Genomic DNA, 14,125 nt, shown 5'->3' on the forward strand with positions numbered 1-14,125 from the left:
TTCTCCCAAAGATGACAGGCGTATAAAATGCGGGCCATTACGCATACACAGTTCCACTTAAGACGATTATATAAGACGTCGACTGTCCAGTTAAAGATGACAGTTTCATTGATCTCTGCTCCTTGAATTCTCACTAAGAACTTGGGAAGCATTCAATACGTGGGCCAACCAGGGCAAGGCAAGTGAGGAGGAAATAGTAGGCTCAACGCAGAACCTGGGGAGTGGAAGGGTGAGTGGTGAGGGTCCTCAGAGAGAGAGAGGCCTGAGCACAGCATGCTGCGTGCACCACATACCCTTGTCAGGCTTAGGGCCGACAGTCTCTGGTGTTTCTAACATGGAGAGAAGTAGAATCAGGAACTGAGAGATTCATTAAAACTTGTTTAAAGAGCAATTGGTAGACTCTTGTTTTTTAGAGAGAGGTTTTTGCTGTAGGACATTTGGGCTTGCCAGAGAGAGAGAGAGAGAGAAAGAGAGAGAAATCATTCCTCACCAGGGGTGGCCATGCCACAGTCCATTCTCCTCCATTCTCCTCCTGGGATTCTGGGCATCGGGCATGGGGTCTGGGACTCAAACCTTGGTCGGCCACGTGGAAGTCCAGCATCTTTAACCACTCTGCATCCACTGGCCCTGGGACACTCATTTTTGGTAACATGATGAGCCAATGTGCCCATCATTCCTTTGAAAACATTTAAAAAATACTGGATAAATTTGTATTTCAACTTCCCTAAAAACCTTGAGGGATGGACCATACAGTAGGAAGTTATCAGGTTAAAAATCTAAGTGAAGGCAGGCCCTAAATGCATGTGTAAGGAAAGAAGACAGGCTAAAAAGAAATGTGCTACATATCCAATTCGAGAAGTGAGAAAAAGAACTGGAGGGGGCTAGATGGTGGCCCAGTGGTAAATGACTATGCTCTGTAAGGCTGATCCGCTTGGGAAGGTTCTGGGGTCATGCTCAGAGACCTTCCTGCATATTCTGGGACTGTGTGCCCATAATCCAGGAGGCATTAAAGCAGAGAGTAGACATAGTACTATCATCCTGTTGAAGGTGCTATCTTTCTGTCTCTCTCACTTATAGAAGAAATAAATAGAACAATTTTTTTTTTTTAAAGGGAGGACAATCTAGGAAAACCAAAGAAGAAGAAGAAAAAAAAAAACCAAAGAAGAAGAAAGAAATTTAAAAACAAGATTATATATTAAAGAAGCAAAAACAGATATATGAGAGAGATTCTTCAAAGCCAAAAGTTTGTATTTTTTTGGAGAGATTTTTGCTATAAGGTATGTGCACTTGCCAGAGAGACAGGAAAAGACAGAGAGACAGAAAGTGAAAAATCACCCCCCGGGGGGAAACCCATGACACAATCCCTTCTCCTCCATTCTCCTCTCAGGATCTTGGTCATACAAACACACCTTCCTGACCTGAGTTTTAAGCCACCAGGTACCAGACTCAAACTGCAGTTGACTACATGGGAGTCCAGAGATGTAACCATTAACACCATCTGCTGGTCCCAAAAGTTTGTATTTTTTAAATTTAAAATTGTAATTAATTAATTAATTAACATTCATTCACTAAGCATGGTTATAACATACAAAATGTGATTTCCCATCCAGAATCTACTGCATAGTGGCTTAATTATACATGTTATCATCAATAATTTTCCATTTCTAGCTTCATATATATTTGTATATATTTTCCCCCTATTTCTCACCCTCTACCATTTCTCACCCTTCTCCTACACTATCTCAGGTGTCTACAGTTGTTCTCCATTCCCTTTTTGCCCCCACATTTTATTTAATCATAAAATTTCTTAAATAGTCTAACTACTGTCAATAGCAAGTTCAGCTGGTATATACATATCTGTGAATACAGGTCTGATTTTAGGCATGAAACTCTGAGTAGAATGAATATATTATAAGATAGCACCTAGCTGATGCTATATAGTTTCCTGTGGTCATTAAATAGGTATTTTAAAATATATGTCTTAATTTCAAGAAAAGCAGTTTTAGCTTTAATAAATCAAAAGAAATGCTAAGTAACTTTGCTTAAAAGATAAAGCGAGGAAATAGGTTAGGATTCTGTTCAAATAGTACATGAAACTATTGGCAGCTCGAGACAGGACAAAAATCCTTAAAATCAGAAAACAAAGCCTAGAAGAAAATCAGCCATGTTTTAGTCAAAAGTTATAAAATGCTATTTTACCGGTTCAGTCTCATGTACTTAATCTACCTTCTGTTGTGGTTCAATCTGACTAAATTCTAGGATATAATAGTCAACTCCAGATTTGTCCCTACGATTATGTTGGCCATTTTCTTAGTTTTTGAACTCTTATTTCTGTGTGTCTGTATTTAGTTTTTCTGGTATAGCACTCTGTTCAGAACTTCTTGGAGATCTGGTCTGGTGTTGGTAAATTCTTTCAGCTTTTGTTTCTCTGAGAATGTTCTTGTCTTTTCTTCCCATATGAAGAATAATCTTGCCACGTACAATATTCTTGGTTGAAATTGCTTTTCCCTTAACACTTTGAACATATTTTCTCATTCTTTCCTTGCTTGCATTATTTCCGATGAGAGTTTGCTGTTAGCCTGATAGGATATCCTTTGTAGGTAACTTGCCATTTCTCTCTTGCCAATCTTAGTATCTTGTCTTTGTTTGTGATTTTGGTCAATTTGGCTATAATGTGTCTTGGAGGAGATCTTGGTTTGATTCTATTTGGGGTCCTTTGTATTTCTTGGGACTGGATCTTTGAATGCCTCTCTAGGTTTGGAAAGTTTTCTTGCAGGATTTCATGGAATAGATTACCAATGCCCTTATGAATCTCTTCACCTTCTGGGATACCAATTATCCAGATGTTTGGATGTTTGATGGTATCTAGTATTTCTTGTATATTATTGTCATTTTTTTAGGCAATTTTCTCAGTCTCCATGGCGGATTTTTCTAGGCTAAGATTCTATCTTCTACGTCTGAGATTAAATTTTCTGTATGATCTAGTCTTCATTCAATACTTTCAAGGGAGATTTTGACTTCCTGTATTACAGTCTTCGTCTCTAGCAGGTCCATTTGATTCTTTTCATAGTGTGTATTTCTGCTTTTAGATCGCACAAGAATTTCCTCACCTCCTGGAACTCGTCAGCTCCTTTCTCCTGCCTCTTCTGCAGTTCATTGTCTCTCTGCTCTTCCATCTCTGTTAGCTTTGTCACTGTGAATATTCTAAATTCTTTATCAGACATTTCCATGAGTTTCATGTATTGTCTGAGGATGAAGAGGAGTTAATCTTTTCCCTTGGAGAAGGGGTACTTTCTTGCCTTCCCATATTTCTTGTGATCCTGCAGTGATTTCTAGCTATCTGATAGATGGTGCATTTTTTCCTAATTCTTGAAGTTCAATCTGAGCATTCAGAGGCATGCAGGAGAAAGTGATCTGCAACTCTCTTCTGTTCCATTTTCACTCTTTGTTCATCAGATTTAGTGGGATTAGAGGAATATTCTGACCCTAATCATATTCAGACATTTGGATCCTGTTCACTTGGACCTGTCTAGACACTTAGTACATAGAAGCTGAGTAGCCAATGAATAAAGATAAAGAAAAAAAGAATTAGAGAAGAAGAAATAAGAGAAAAAAGAAGAAAGAAAAAGGATAATAAAAAACTTTAGATTTTAATTTAAAAAAGCAAAAAATGAAAACCATGTGGCATGCATGAAAGCAGTATTTCACAGCTCAAGTTCAGTATCCATCTCAGGATGGGCCTGGGTTTGTGCTTTTCCTGAATGGGATGGGGAAAGGCACAAATTAGCCCAATAAAGGAGGAGCTTGAGAGCCCAGAGAATGCTTTACCTTAAAAAAATTTTTTTTTAAATTAAAAGACATGGGACGAGCAGTTGGCACAATGGCTATGTCACTGAACTCCCATGTAGTTGACTGCAGTTCAAGTCCCGGACCCGGTGGCTTAAACTAATGCTGGGCGCGTGTGTGTGCGTGCCCAAGATCATAAGAGAATGGAGGAGAAGGGTAAGAGGGAGAGAATCAAAGGGTGCAAAAAATGAAGCAAAGCATTTAAGGACATAAAAATGAAAAATTATGTGTTGATGATACTGTGTATGGTAATATCTTTTTCTTAATGTACTTTTTTCAAATAATTATTTTTTTATTTTTTATTTATTTATTCATTTATTTTTTAATTTGACCAGAGAGAGACAGAGGGTGAGAGTGAGAGAGAGAGGAAGTGAGAAAGCAAGCCACCAGATTCAGGACTTGACCCCTGGTCGGCCATGTGGGAGTGTCCAGCGCCTTAACCACTATGCCACCTGCTGGTCCCATGGTAATATCTTTTTCTGACCAACCCAGTATATTCATCATGGGAAAATTGATTTGGTATGTTGTAACGTTACACAGTGATTGAATGCAAAAAATTATTTTAATTTCAAAATTTAGTAAATGGACAAATTATTTAAAAAATTAACAACTATGGGACCAGCAGGTGGTATAATGGCTATGTAATATCTTTTTCTGACCAACCCAGTATATTCATCATGGGAAAATTGATTTGGTATGTTGTAACGTTACACAGTGATTGAATGCAAAAAATTATTTTAATTTCAAAATTTAGTAAATGGACAAATTATTTAAAAAATTAACAACTATGGGACCAGCAGGTGGTATAATGGCTATGTTGCTGGACTCTCATGTAGTCCACTGTAGTTTGAGTCTGAACCTGGTGGCTTAAACTCACGGTGGGCACGTGTGCGTGCATGCCCAAGATCCCGAGAGGATTTCAATAAAAAAGAGAACTTAGAAAGTTCTGGAAACATCAAAGAAATGAAATCAGTAGTCAAATACACTTTCCCAAAGAAAATTCTAGGCCCTGAAGTATTCCCTATCAAGTTCTAGGAACATACGAGATGTTCCAGTTTCACACAGACTTTAAGGAAAGTGAACCAGGAGGTCTACTCCCTGACTGATTTATGGGCCAACTTAACTTTTAAAAAAATTATTTATCTTATGCATTATTATTTTAAGTTTGCTATAGGGCACGTGCATTCACCAGAAAGAAACAGTGAGAGAGGGAAAGTGGGAAAGCAAGCAGCCAGGTCTGGGACTTGAACTGCAGTCAGCCATGGTGGTTGGGGTGCTGGACTCCCACTTAAATTTTGATGTCAAAGCCTGATGATGGGAGTAGAAAAACAAAAACTCTAGGTCAATCTCATTCATGAACATAGATACAAATTAACGTTCAAACGAAAGTCTTACTACCCCAAATTTAGCAATACGTAAACAGGGATAATATAGCATGACCAGAGGGATTTATTTAACATTAGAAATCAGTTTAATCTACCACATGAACAGATCAAAGGAGGAAAATTATATGATCATCTCAATAAATACAGAAAAAAAGCATTAATGAAATCCAACACCCCATTTATACTTTATTAAAAATGGAGCAAACGCATTAGAAATGAACTTCTTTAATGTTATAGAGGATATATACACCCAAAATAATTTGTAGCAAACATCGTACTTAACCATAAACATTCAAAGCATTCATTTAAGACCGAGGACGAAACAAGGATGTTATATAAAACCGCTGCTCAGTATTCACTAGATTCCCCCAATAAGAACAAAGTAAAAGAAATAAAAGCATAAAGAATGAAAGGGGAAGATAGTCATTATTTTCAGATAATATGATTATCAGTATACGTAGAAAAATCCAAACAGATATATGAACTACTAAAGTTATGGAGATGACTTAGCAATGTTGCCAGATATAACTTTAATAACAAAAATCAAGTCTATTTCTAGTTATTAGAATAAAAGATTTGGAAAAAGTTATCGTTTGTATATAAAAAAGCTCTTAAGTACTTAAGAAGAAGTACGACAAAAGATGTGCAAGACCTCTAAAGAGAAAATAATGAAACCCCACTGGGTGACATTAGAGACCTACATAAAAATAAATGGAACAAATGACCCAGTTTCTTTAACAAATAAATGTCATGGGGGTTCAAAGGGAAGGAAGGACTCTTTTAAATTAAACAGACCTTAAGAGACAAGCCAACCACATGCAATGCGGGCATCTTGGTTGGAGCTTATTTAAGAAAACAACTATAGGGGCCCGCAGGTGGCATAGTGGTTAAGGCTCTGGATTCCCACATGGCTGACCACTGCTTGAGTCCCGGACACAATGACTTGAAACACACTGCATGCATGTGCGTGCACGCCAGGAGAGAGTGGAGGAAGGGATTGGTCATCTCCTCCAGGTGGTGATTTCTCGCTTTTAGTCTCTCCGTCTCTCCAGCGAGCACATACACCTTATAGCAAAACAAAACAAAACAAAACAATTCTCAAAAAAGAGAAGGGGAACCAGCAGTTAGTGTAATGGCTATGTTGCTGGACTCTCACGTAGTCGACTGCGGTTTGCATCCTGGACCCGGTGGCTTGGAACTCATGCCAGGTGCATGTGTGTGCGTGCCCGAGATCCCAAGAGGAGAATGGAGGAGAAGGGATTGCTGTGTGGCCATCCCCCCTGGGGGGTGATTTCTCACTTTCTGTCTCTATGTCTCTCTCTGTCTGTCTGGCAAGCACACACGCCCTATAGAGAAAATCTCTCCAAAAAAAAAATAAAAAGAGAAGAAAAGAACCATGAAAGTATTTTTAAAAGAATTATTTTATTTAACTTTATTATTATTATCATTATTATTTTCCAGTTTGATCAGAGAGACAGAGAGAGAGAGAGTGAGAGAGCGAGAGAGAAAGTGAGAAAGCAAGCCACCAGGTCCAAAACTTGAACCGTGGTCAGCCATTCACACTGGGCGCGCCTTTAAGCACCAGGCCACTTGCCGGCCCCAAGGTACAGCTACATGCAATGATGGGGGCGAGCCTCTTAGCCGACAGGGAAGCAGCAAGACACAAAGGCACGCACTGTCTTCCTCTTCCCCTCTCCTTCACACTCAGGCGGGGTCCTCTGGGTGGGCAGAGGTAGCCGAAGGTGCAGCGGTCCCGAGCTGGATGTCAGAGCCTGAGAGGGAAGGGGTGCCCCACGTAGGTGCTCCAGGACAAGGCGTCAGAGCCCAAGTGAGGTGAGATACGTGTCCACTGTGAGAGCCACCCAGCTCAAGCCTGGGAGGGGGGACACATTTCCGCAGCTTCAGAGTGCCTCCCAACAAAACAGTTCTTAATTACTAAGGAGGGGATGCCGGCTAATATTGCAGTAATCAAGTGGGGAAACTGAGCTTCATCACGAATGCGACAAAGTGACCACTGTGAGCTACCTGACAGGACAGAACAAACAGACAGAGTGTGTTGCTTCCATGACCTTCCGGATAAATTCACATAGGAAGACCTAATCGTGAGGAAACAGTGACAAAACCAAACAGGGGGACTTTCCACAAAATAATTGGAAAATATATTCAAAAGTGTCAGAATCCGACTGAGGTTTGAATTCCAGATCCAGTGGCTTGAAAATCACACTGGGCACATAGGTGCGTGTGCCCAAGATCCTGGGAGAATAGAGGAGGGATTGTGGCATGGCCATCTCCCTGGGGAGGGATTTCTCACTTTCTTGCTTACTATGTCTGTCTGTCTCTCTCTTGGGCACACATGTGCCCTAAGGCGAACAACTCTTAAAAGAAAGGAAAAGTATCAGGGTCGTGAACAGAAAGGAAATGTTCCAGACTACAGGAGACCAAAGAGGCATAGTGACCACTCAGGGCAAAGCGTGATCCTGGGCTAGATCCTTTTGCTCTCTGTATTGAATCAACTGGCAAACAGGCTTGCAAGGGCTGAGGACAGACATGGGGAAGTGCCCTTATCACATTCTGACTTGTGCTCAGGCTGCGGCTACGTTGCAGCGTCCTTGTTTGTAGGAAATACACTATCAAGTATCTGGGGATAAGAGTGTCATGTAGAAAACTTACTCTCAAATGCTTCAGGGAAAGATTGTTTTCTGTGAACTTGCAACTTTTATGTAAAGCTTGGTATTTTTCTCAAAAAATGTAAAGAATATGGGACCAGCACATGGCATAAAGTTTACGTTGCTGGACTCTCACATAGTTGACCTCCTTTTGAGTCCTGGACCCAGTGACTTAAAACTCACACCGGGGGACCAGCTGTTAGTGTAATGGCTATGTCGTTGGACTCCCATGTCGTTGATCGCGGTTCAAGTCCTGGACCTGGCGGCTTAAACTCACTCCAGGTGCGTGTGTGCGTGCCCAAGATCCCGAGAGGAGAATGGAGGAGAAGGGATGGTGGCGTGGCCATCCCCTCTGGGGGGGGGATGGTGGTGATTTCTTGCTTTCTATCTCTCTATCTCTCTCTGTCTTTCTGGCGAGCGCACACACCCTATAGCGAAAACCTCTCCAAAAACATATAAATAAATAGGGAACGTAGCGTAATGGCTACGTCACTGGATTCCCATGTAGTCGACCACGGTTCGCGTCCCGGACCCGGTGGCTTAGAACTCACGCCGGGCGCGTGTGTGTGCGTGCCCAGGATCCTGAAGGGAGAATGGAGGAGAAGGGATTGCGGCGTGACCATCCCCCCTGGGGGGTGATTTCTCGCTTTCTGTCTCTATGTCTCTCTGTCTGTCTGGCGAGCGCACGCGCCCTATAGTGAAAACCTCTCAAAATATATATATATATATATAAATAAATAAATAAAACTCACACCGGGCATGTATGCGTGCATGCTCAAAATCCCTCCAAGGAGAATGGAGGAGATGGGATTGAGGCGTGGCCATCTCCCCTTGGGGGTGATTTCTCACCTTGTCTCTCTGACTCTGTCTCTCTGGCAAGTGCATGTGCCCTATAGCAAAAATCTCTGCAAAAAATTTTTAAAGAACATGTACATTATTATTCAATTTACATACATTTTAATAATTTTTTAAAAATAATTTTTATTTTATTTTATTTATTCATTCATTTATCTTAATTGGACCAGAGAGAGACACACAGAGAGGGAAAGTGAGAAAGCTAGCCACCATATCCAGGACCTGAACTGCTGTTGGCGGTGTGGGAGTGTCTAGTGCCCTAACCACTGCTGGCCCCCAGTTTACATAACATTTAAACATAGGTGAAACTGGGGCCAGCTGCCCCAGCTGGCCAGATGGGGAACTCCAACCAGAGTCAGTCCAGCTGAAGTCAGCTGCCTTAATCACTGTGTAACCATTAAGCCCTCAGGATTTTGGGTACACACACCCAGAGTGGGTTTAAGCCGCTGGTCTGGGGCTCAAACCGTGGTCCCTTTAAAGCATTATTTTATTTTATTGATTATTATTATGTGCAATTTAAGGGTTCTTTATAAAGCAATGTGGCCATCCCCCCTGGGGGGTGATTTCTTGCTGTCTCTCTGTCTCTCCAGCAAATGCAAGTGCCCTACAGGAAAAATGTCTCTTTTTAATTAGGAGGACAAACAATGGTAATTAGACTAGTAACAGGCAGAACATGAAGATTTCTGTTTCTTGGTTTTTGAAAAGAGATTTTTGCTATAGGGTGTGTGTGCTTGTTGGAGAGACAGAGAGCGAGAACTCCCACCCCCAGGGGGGATGGCTATGCTATAATCCCTTCTCCTCCTTTCTCCTCTCAGGATTTTGGGCATGCACACCTGCCCAGAGTAAATTTAAGCTGCCTGTCTGGGACTCAAACCATGGTTGACTCCGTGAGAGTCCAGCGATGTAACTATTTCGCCATCTGCTGGTCCTGCAAAAATCTCTCAAAAAATTGCACAGGTGAATCCAGGCACCATCTGTATGCAAAGAATATTCATGAACAAATTCATTTGAACTATGGGTACTGGGCCAGGCTTGCACATCACCTAGTTCAGTATATGGCTCATAGTTGAAGTTTAGTTAAGGATTGTTTTGCTAAATAAATAAATTTATGAAGATAAAAGGAGCATTTATGAAAAAAACAAAACGATAGAGGCTAACGACTTCCAAAACAGGTTAAAACATATTAAAGCACATTGGAATGACCCGGGGCTTATGAACCATACTCTGCCTTTCGTCTTCTCAGACACCCGAGGGCCAGACTTTGGCCCAGCCAGCCTTCCCCCTCAGTTTCGCTGGGCGCGTTCAGACGTGCGTTAGAACCTCACAGCGTCTGCTGCAAAGTCAGGAGCGAAACCCGCGACTGAAGCTGTCTCTTGTCCTGAGGTTCCCTGAAACCAGCCGAGGCCGAGAACTGCATCGACCGTTATTTCTCCGGCAGAAGTTCAGGTAAAGCATTTTTACCAGTGCCGGAGTTCTGCTGGAGCCATCAGAACAACCGACCGCAGCGGCAGACTCCGGGACAAACGTGTCAAACCCTGGGCTGCGCCCGCCTCACCCACCTCTCCGCGGGCCTGGGTCGGAGTGGCGCGGGCTCCTGAGTCTCGGTCCCTCGGCAGCCGGCCCTGAGCGGCGGGGGTCCCTGGACAATGGCTCCTCAGTGGTTGCTGCAGCAGTCCCCAGGCTGTGGTGACTCAGCGGCGGTTGTTGCCGCTCTGGTTTGGCGCGGGCAACTCCATGGCAACGGAAGGCTCCATCTCGGCTCCCGGCTCCGATCGGTGGCTCAGTCCAACTGCACCGCCTCGGGCACAGGCGCGGAGTAGGCGGCCGAGCCCGGGCACGCCCTCCAGGCTGGAGCGTGGTGGTCTCGGGCTCCCGGGCGTAGGGCAAGGGTCCGAGGGCACAGACCGCGAGGCGGAGGTGTTGCTTGGGTCCCAAGCAGCCAGGGCCTGCCTGAACCGAGCCCGGAAAGTGACGGAGTTGGCTGCCCCGGAGGAGTTACCGCTTCGTAGCCCAGAGACTCGATTTAGGTGCATGAAGATTTGGCCAAAGCCGGTTTGGATTAATTGCAAATTTAAAACAAAATAAAAAGGAGAGTTTACATAAAAATCGGGATTAGCCACGTTTCTTTAAAAAATGGGACACTGGGGGGCCAGCAGGTGGCGCGAAGGTTAAACTGGCTGAATCTCACCTAACTGTATTCGAGGTTGGATCCTGAACAATCACACCAGGGGTGTGTGTGTGTGTGTGTGTGTGTGTGTGTGTGCGCGCGCGCCCAAAACCCGAGAGGAAAATAGAAAAGAAGGGATTGCAACGTGGCGGTCTTCCTGTCTCTCTGTGTCCGGCCAGAGCGCAAGCCCTATAGCGAATTTAAAAAAAAAAAGGGGGGGAGGTAGACAGAGGCGGGAAATGTAAAATCTCTCTTGGAAAAAATATATACATCATGATGGGGACTTCATGTAAAATTTAAAATTAATAATAAATAAATAAAATTTGAAAATACACTTATTTTATCAATTTTTAAAATGTTATTTAATTTTTAGAGTTTTTTTTTTTTTGAGAGGTTTTTGCTATAGGGCTCGTGCGCACGCCGGACAGAGAGAGAGACAGAGAGACAGAAAGCGAGAAATCACCCCCCGGGGGATGGCCACGTAGCAATCCCTTCTCCTCCATTCTCCTCTCGGGATTTTGGGCACACGCACACGCACCCGGCGTGAGTTTAAGCCACCAAGTCCAGGACTCGAACCGTGATCGACTATGTGGGAGTCCAGTGACATAGCCATTACGCTAACTGCTGGTTCCTTAGAGAGATTTTTGCTATAGGGAGTATGCACTCTCTGGAGAGACAGAGAGACTGAAAGTGAGAAATCACCGCTGGGGGGGATGGTCACATCACAATCCCTTCTCCTTCATTCTCCTCTGGGAATATTAAGCACACACACAGGCACCTGGTGGAGGTTTTAAGTTGCCGGTTTGGGACTCAAACCCCTACATGGGAGTCCAGCGCCATCTGCTGGTCCCAATGTATTTTTTAAAAGGAAGATTGGCACAATGTAATAAATTGGGGGGGCTGAATTCTAACTTCTCTGACTATCTTCTCAACAGTCCCCATTACTCTTGCAAGGTCAGCAGCCTCTTTTTTTTTTTTTTTTTTTTTAAGGATGTTGCCATAGGTTGTGTGTGTTTGCCAGAAAGCAACAGAGAGAGGGAAAGTGAGAAATCATCCCACAGTGGTTAAGGGGGGTGGGCCATGATGCAATCCCTTCTCCAGGCTCCTCTCTAGGTTTTGGGCACACACTCCTGGCATGATTGTCAAGCTCCTGGGTCTTGTACTTGAGCTGCAGTTGATCACGTGGGAGTCTAGCGCTTTAACCACCATGCCACCTGCTGGCCCAGCCTCTTGCTATTAAGCCTTTAACTAGCTTCTCCTGTTATGTGGCCTAGTCTCTGTGGGTCCTGTTTGCAATGGAGACATTGGGGTTTGAGGAGAGGGAGCAACCCTTTCACTAGTGAACTCTGTACCAGGACCTGGGCTCACCAGTGAATGGGACATGTCCCCTGCCCATAGAGCCTTTCAGCAACCTGCTTGTATGTGGCTTGCAGGGTTACTGCCTTCTGATGCCACAGTGAGGCTGAGAAGTCCTTTGGTTCTGTTCCGGGATGGTACGCCATCAGAGAGCCAAGAAGCCTTGCAGAAAGTGCATCACCTCCACATGCATCTATCTCCCTATCTCCCGTTAGCGGTGCCAGACCTTTTTTCTTCTCAGAATTCTGGGCTTGAGGAAAGAACTGCATCACCAAATCAGCCGATAGTAGTTTTTCTAAGATAGATTATACTTCTTTCAGCCTACCCAAATTATGTTGTTTCTTATCAGCTTCGCTTCTCTGGAATGCCCATGTTAATGATTTCTGTATTTTCTACTAAAGAAGGGGGAAATACTGAAAGACTGAAAACTGTCTACTGTCCACTAATAGAGAACTGGTTGCAGAAGCCATGGTGCAGCTCACACATGGAGTGCAGCTGAATGTACTCCTGGGGTGTAGAATCAAGATGCAGAACAGTATAGTATTTTATTTAGGCAGGACTAGGGGCAATAAAAATATGCATGCATATTTTCTTACATTAAAAGGTAACATGGGGGGGGTAACATAGGGCCTGCTGGTCGTACGGTGGTTAAACACATGGCCAAGAGTGCAGTCTGAGTCCCGGATCCAGCGGCTTGAAAAAGATACCAGTGTGTGTGTGCATATGTGCCCAAAATCCTGAGAAGAGAATGGAGGAGAAGGGATTGTAGCTTGACCATTCCCCCTAGAGGGTACTTTTTCACTTTCCCTCTCTCTGTCTTTGGTGAGTGCATACACCCTGTAACAAATTAAAAAAAAAAAAAAAGAAGAAGAAAGAAAGAAAAAACCATAAAAATGGCTCACCAGTCAAGGCAGGAGGGTACAGGAATAGAAACTTGGTTTCTCAGCCCAGCCTTAGTAACGTGTACTGATGGGTGCACTAACTTAGCAGACTGAAGCTCTGTGGGAGGTCCAGGCTGGATTCCCTGCCCACTCTACAGTCAGGAATGGTGGTGTGCACCTATAGTCCCAGCTACTCAGGAGGCAGAGGCTGAGGCTGGGGGATCATGACATAGCAAGTCCTTGTCTAAAACAAAACAAAAAAGAAAAAGAAAAGAAACTAGATTCCTCTACATGTGCTTATACAATTGACTATAGAATGGTATAATTATAAAACTCCAAATAAATCCAAATAAAAAAAATTTCTAAAAATTGGAAATGCAATGAAACAAAAGAACTGTATGTCAAATTGGGGACTTAACCAAACAGAAAAGTGTCATTTAAAGTGACTTTATAAATCAACAATCTGTACACGTCTAGTAGAGTAGACTATATCCTAAGGGCAAAAAGTGCTATGAAGAAACCTTACATTGTTTGCAGTAACTCTGATCATAGTAATAGTATTGCTATTCTGGAATTATCATATACAGTGGGGTAAAGCAAATAAGTAAAATAATATTTGGGCCAATATTTCCTGTTTGAGAAAGAAAATACAAATAGAAGAAGTAAAAATCCTGTGATGTTGAATTGAAAGGGAAGTTTAGTAGGAATTAATACGATTTTTTTTTCTTTTTACTCACAATAGGACAGATACATGCGAGCACAAATGAGACTGGGCAAGAGAGAGAGGGGGCACACCCTCCACAGGGTTTAGCCACACCACAATCCATCAACGCTAGCCATCAACTCTTGGGCTCCAGCTTCACTTGAGCCACTTGAACAGTACAATACTGCCATACCATTGAGCTGGCCATAATTTTTTTTCTTTTTGTTTTCAATTCGCCAAAGAATGCCAGAGAGTAGGAGGGAAAG

At 43.0% G+C, this 14,125-nt stretch overlaps 1 protein-coding gene across 1 annotated transcript in view; it reads right to left on the bottom strand.

Moving 5' to 3' along the window:
- The window catches only part of CFAP74 (cilia and flagella associated protein 74), a 92,069-nt gene extending 81,229 nt beyond the window's left edge, over positions 1-10,840 (bottom strand). Inside the window, exon 1 of the mRNA XM_006161358.2 lies at positions 10,312-10,840. The gene's annotated coding sequence lies outside the window, so the exon portion shown is untranslated. The remainder of the gene's footprint in view (positions 1-10,311) is intronic.
- Positions 10,841-14,125: the final 3,285 nt, after the last annotated feature.

Source organism: Tupaia chinensis, unplaced genomic scaffold (assembly GCF_000334495.1).
Source record: "Tupaia chinensis unplaced genomic scaffold, TupChi_1.0 Scaffold138464_1, whole genome shotgun sequence".
Classification (NCBI taxonomy): Eukaryota; Metazoa; Chordata; class Mammalia; order Scandentia; family Tupaiidae; genus Tupaia; species Tupaia belangeri.